The sequence below is a fragment of the Gossypium hirsutum genome, chromosome A06, assembly GCF_007990345.1.
Source record: "Gossypium hirsutum isolate 1008001.06 chromosome A06, Gossypium_hirsutum_v2.1, whole genome shotgun sequence".
Taxonomy (NCBI): domain Eukaryota; kingdom Viridiplantae; phylum Streptophyta; class Magnoliopsida; order Malvales; family Malvaceae; genus Gossypium; species Gossypium hirsutum.
In genome coordinates, this window is record NC_053429.1 from 36414305 (window position 1) to 36420392 (window position 6088).

Below are 6088 nucleotides of genomic sequence, written 5' to 3' on the forward strand. Positions count from 1 at the left end.
ATTGGCCAAACCTAAAATTCTGAAATTTTATGGATGGAAGATATATGAGTCTATTTTCTGGGAAAATTAACGGCAATTGATTTGGAATTTTGTAGCTCCAGTTATAAATAATTTAGTGACTATTGCTCAGGAAGACAACTTGTAGTGAATTTGTGATTATGTTGTAAACATTGATAAAACTTGTTAATGAGTTGCTTATTGTTTTCTTATGAACTTACTAAGCGTAAAGCTTACTCCACTTTTCTTTCCCATATTCCCTAGGGTTGCCAGGTTAGATCGGGTTGGAGGCTGTCAGAGATTTTATCACATTGTCAAGTTTACGCTATCGGCGTAAGTAAATCTTAGTGTTTCGAGTCTATCGCATGTATAGGGTTGTAAAGTTGAGTAAGTAAATGATACAAGACTAAGATATTGGTAAATATTTAATAATGCCTCATGAATATTTTGGGCCTTGTAAGCCCGATTAAAGGATAATATACGTGTGTATGAAAAGTTTAAAATTGATCAAAAATTTTTACGGTCTGGTTTTATATAAATGGATGAGTTTAAATCTGGTAGCACCTCGAACCCTGTTCCGGCGAGGGATACGAGCGAAGGGTGTTACACGTATTTTGACCCGTTGACCATATTTTGACCCATATAAATATATATATTTTAAAAAATTATTTTTTATAAAAATAAAAAAATTATTATAAAAAAGGTGGTGACGCCTATGAGAAAGGCTCCTCCAAAAAAATACTAATTTCGTAATTAATCCCATTGGCAACCCATTTTAGAAATTAATTTTTTTATATTATTTATGTAAATTAACCTAGATTAGTTTAGACTTTTCTGCCAGCATATCCTATGGCATTATTTCCAATATTATGGAAATAAAAATTTATTATAAAAAAGATGGTTACACCTATGAAAAAAGCTCCATCCAAAAAACATACCAATTTCGTAATTAATGGAATACCAATTTCGTAATTAATTCTATTGACAACCTATTTTAGAAATTAATTTTTTTATATTATTTATTTAAATTAACCTAAATTAGTTTAGACTTTTCTACAAGCATATCTTATGGCATTATTTCCAATATTATGGAAATTTCCCTCTGAACAAAACATTCATAAAGTGTATTTTCATTCACTTGCCCTTTTTGCATAATCCATAGTTTGTTTTCTTTTTATCTTCAAATTAAAACAGGTTGTGGAAATTTCAAATCCAAAGATGTTAAAAGTGGAATTTTGGTGAGGAAAATCTTGAACACAAGAATAGAACATGAACAATAATTCAAAATAGAAAAATAAAGCAATAGGATAAGGTTTCAAGGCGCATATCAAGTCACTATCTTTAAAATTCTATTCGCCCTCACCTATATTCGATGTGCAAATAAGTTTCAAATAAAAAACATCAATGATACAATGAAACCTAATGACTTTACATTTTACATTGATGAAAATAGTCCACTACGCACTCAAGAATAATAGAAAGAACTTTTGGAGAATTTTTTTGATATATTTTCTAAATGAAATCTCACTCTTACTTATAGAAATTCTTATGTTTCTTCATAGAGACATAATTTTTAATAAATGTCTTTTTTGAATAATCACTCTTTAAAAGTGACATAATTATTCAACTAATATTTTATAACTATTCAAGTAATATTACTTGTATAGTTATAAATTTTTTTTATCAAAAATCAAGTGATATAACTCTTGATTAATGATTAAAACACATTATACCCTTTCATTTATAGTTATTGAAACACTATTTCAAAAAAAAATGGCAAACATGGACATGCAAAGTGTCACTTCGTTGGCATTGATATCTTTAATGGCAAGAAACTTGAAGACATTGTTCCTTCATCCCACAACTGATAACCCTGAATGAAGGTAACTTGTATCAACAGCATAGGATGAGATATATTTTTGTCAATATGAAAGATATCATTAAAGAAATGAACACATGCAAACATTAAAAAGGAAATGACAGACATATCTCTATATTGATTGTTGGAATTTTTGCTGGTATTAGTAGACCCCTGGTTCTAGTTAGGCTTAAGCTAAGGTCAGTTTTATCTATGTTGCTTGACTCTTCCTTATTTTTCAAAATATGTGTTCAGTATGCATATTGATTTGAGACATATTCGGACATGAATATAAAAACTATGAGCCTCCGCCAAATATCATTCATATACATGAAAAAGCTTTAAAAAATTGAATACTAATAATAACGTATCTATTTCTAGTACACACATTTGAGTCTGAATACAAGTCTTACCATAGCTATCTAATACACAGATGTGAAAACTTTTCTTACTCCCTTTGAATCCAATGTAATGATCTTACTTCCTTGGGCATCACTTTGATGGTTCCCATTCCAAGTAATAAATAACATGAAACTTCTTTATGATGTGAATGTCAAATACGAGTACTAGGCAACATAATTGTCAGGATAACTTACTCCCAGTGGAAGTGCCATAGATGTAGGAAGCAAATCCCCAAAATGTTATGACCAAAGAGAGGATCTTGAAGCCATTCATAGGGTCATTTAAAAGGATGACAGCAGCAATGCTTGTGACTGGCACCCTTACAGCATTAAGTACCCCAGCCATCACAGTGGAAGCCAGGAACAGTATGCCAGTGGCTCCTAATACACCCAATTGGAAAGTGATTACACTCCAAATGAGAACCAGGTTGTATGCAGTTACCCCACCCTTGAAAGTTTTGGCCTCAGATGCCATCCCTTGAAAATCCTTGTTGATTATGACTCCAATGGTTGTAAACAAAAAGGCACAGAAAGAAACCATGACTTTTTGCTCCAAAACAACATGGAAAGATCTCCTGCCTAAGAACTTTATGAAAACCCACTCTGAAAGTGCAAAGATAAGGCCATGGAGGGCTGATCCTAATATGTCCCATACAAAACCCCAAATGTATTGGCTGTTGGACACATAGGGATACCTATCAGAATCTGAATCCAATGCAATTATGGTCATTGCAGCTGTGATTATCACAATAGCATTTATCACAGAAGCATTCAGCTTGTTATTCACAATCCAAAAACCAAACAGTGCAGAAAAAGCCAGTGATGATGAAGCCAAAAGAGCTGCTGTTGATGCAGGGAGATAAGCATAGGCATATGCATACATGAGATTGTCAGCAGCACTTAAAAAACCCAGAAAAACATAAGAACAAAACAGTTGTATGCTAAGAGGTGTAGGGGAAGTATTATGAAACAGATACATAGGAAATAAGATCAAAGCTGGTATAGGCCATCCAGCCACTGCTACCCATGAAATGATCCACTTGCTGGTCCCTCCATTGGTATACACAAGATAGAAGGCTAGAGGCAGGGAATGCCACAAGCATTCCAAAACTGGATAGAAAAAGCAGAACCCAATGCGAAAAGGGCTTGCTTTTATATGCTTCCCAAGCCATGTTCTTGACCTTGAAAACCCATTGTAATGATGAAAATTTTGAACTTCCAGACCCCGTTGATTCCTGTTCCATTTTTTCTCCTAACATGAACCAAAAAAAAATAAGGGGGAAATTAAACCTTTTCATCATCAATTGTGAAGCCCTAAATAATAATAATAATAACAAACGACCAATGCTTAAATAAAACTAAAACACATGAAGAACTTGATAAACCCAAACGAAATTAAACAAGAACTATGATGAGAAATTAGAAAAGAACGAACCTTTCTCCAGTAGCAGCTCTTGCATTTCAAATCTGTTTCCTAATTACAGGGTTTGTTTATTTTAAGACTTTTCCTTTTCAGTGAAAAATCTGGTTTAATGTGAACGAGATACGTAATCTAATTCTTCATTTACTATCTTATTTTAGTTATTATTTTTGTATGGCCTGCTGAGCATGACAGTGGCCCCATGAAGATATTTTTTAGTGTTTATATTCTCTATCGGCGGAATAGTCTAATTGGTTTTTTATTCATGGCTTTGCAACAGTATGAAATTGGAAAATTCTTTTAGGTCAAAATTAAATTATAATTTGTACAATAGTAAAAATATAATTTTTAAATGATTAAATTAAAATTTTATTATTTTTAAGAGGGTTAAAGTATATTTTTATTTTTATTAATTTAAAATTTTAAAAGACTAAAATAAAAAATTTTTCATTTTAAGGAGGTCGGGCAACCCCTTCGATTCGCTTAAAACCATCAAATAAATTTAAGAAAACAACAAAAATAAAAAATTTAAGAATAGAAAATAAATATTAAAAATAATAGATAAATAAACGAAAAGAAAAATTAAAAGTGAAAAATAGATCAAATAAATTGATGAATATGATGGATAGATGAATAAATATCCAATTGACCCATTTGAGGTATAAAATCCAACAAACTCAATTAGCAGCTTTAATTAACCCTCTAATAAATAATTCCTTGCAAATTGAAGAATGAATTCCTATGAGTCATTGAAGAAAATCGAGAAGAAAACTACTTCTAAAAATCACAAGAATCTTCCACAAAGAAATTAATTCCTATAGTTGAAAACTTTATTAATGAAAACAATTGTGTGTCTAATAGACAAAGACTAGTTAAGAACATCCAAATAAAACTCTTAACTATTCTGAAACTCTAATTAATCTAAACAAGAAGTAGTTTTAAACTAGACTTTCTTGTTTAACTAAGAAACATAAAACTCCTAAATAACTTAAAATATTTAAAATATCCAAAATTCAAAATAAATAAATAATAAAATAATAATACCTGATAAATACAATATTGGGCTCATATGTAATAAAAATTAAGGCTAAAGATCGAACTCAATATATTTAAACTCAAATTAAAAGTTCTAAACTCATCATTTCTGTAATAATCCTCTTCAAAAATTTTGCTCGCACAGTCTTTATCACATCCCAAAAATCAGGTTAGAGGAAATCAGGTTAGTGAATTCAAGAGTGGTTACGTCCGACTTTTGAATTTAGATTGTGAAATTTGTTGTCAAGTAAATTGAATTATTTTAGTGGATAAGTGCTCTGGATATTTGTTTTAGGTCTTGTGTTCAAATCTCTCTTTTTAAAATTTTTGCATTAACCCTAGTAGTAAAGTTTTAGTTTACCATTTGATTTTGTGTTCAAATCTCTATGTAAGCAAAAAAGAATTATTTTTTAGGCGTCAACCATGTAGTGGTATTTGAGTTTAATTTGAACTTTGAAAAATCTATCAAGATGATGATTAGGGAGTGGAGTTGTGGGCAATTTGAATTAGTTTTAATTTTCATTTTTATTCTCTTTTATTAATAAAAATAATAATAATTTTTTTCCTTAATTTTTTCCCAATTTTATGCCTACGTTCCCTTTCCTTTTTTTTTTCTTTCTTTCTGTCTTTTTGATTTGTTTTTTGTCTTCAAAATTTCTTTTCCAATTTTGTTTTGTTTTTTCTCTTTACTCTTTTTCCCCAAAGATGGCTATCGTGCAAAGCTTTTCTTTTTCATTCCTTCTCTTTTGATCCGAATGCAATGCTTTTAATGTGTTGGGTAAGGTTCTAGTTTCTTTTAAGTAATGTTTATTTCTTGTTTTATTGAGTTATTTGCGAAGGAGGTGATGTTAATGTAGGTTTCTATAATTTGGTGCAATTAGGAAAAGATTGTGAGACGGTCGATCCTCCAACGAATTAAATTCTCTTTTTAAGTCATTGTTTCGTACAAGGGTAAGTAGTTTTGCTGTGGCAGGAGTTATTTTGTTCTGTAAATAAGGTTCGTTTGATGATGGTTGTACTGATTTGGTCAATCGGGTTAGCGGAAATTGTGTTAATTAATTTGTGTGAGTTGTATTGTTCGTTTGTGAATCTTCATTGAGACCAAATCAGGTGTGTGTTTCTAACCCAAAACTCCCGCTGGAAAATCTAGAAAAAAAACCTAAGAAATTTGAAATTTTTCTTCGTCACACGGTCGTGTGATAAGCCGTGTGGCAGATCGTGTGATCCACACGGCTGTGTGTTAGGCCATGTGAAGGCACACAACCATGTGAAATCATATGGGCAGGATAGGTAGCCTATATGGGCCACACGGGTTAGTCATCTGGGCTGTGTAAAACCACACAGGCGTGTGACCCATTTTTCTGGAATTTTCATTTA

The 6088-nt window shown here is 31.4% G+C and overlaps 1 pseudogene; it reads right to left on the reverse strand.

The window, feature by feature from the left end:
* Window positions 1–2145: 2145 nt before the first annotated feature.
* Window positions 2146–3508, reverse strand: LOC107962892 (probable purine permease 5; annotated as a pseudogene).
* Between the last annotated feature and the right edge of the window lie 2580 nt (window positions 3509–6088).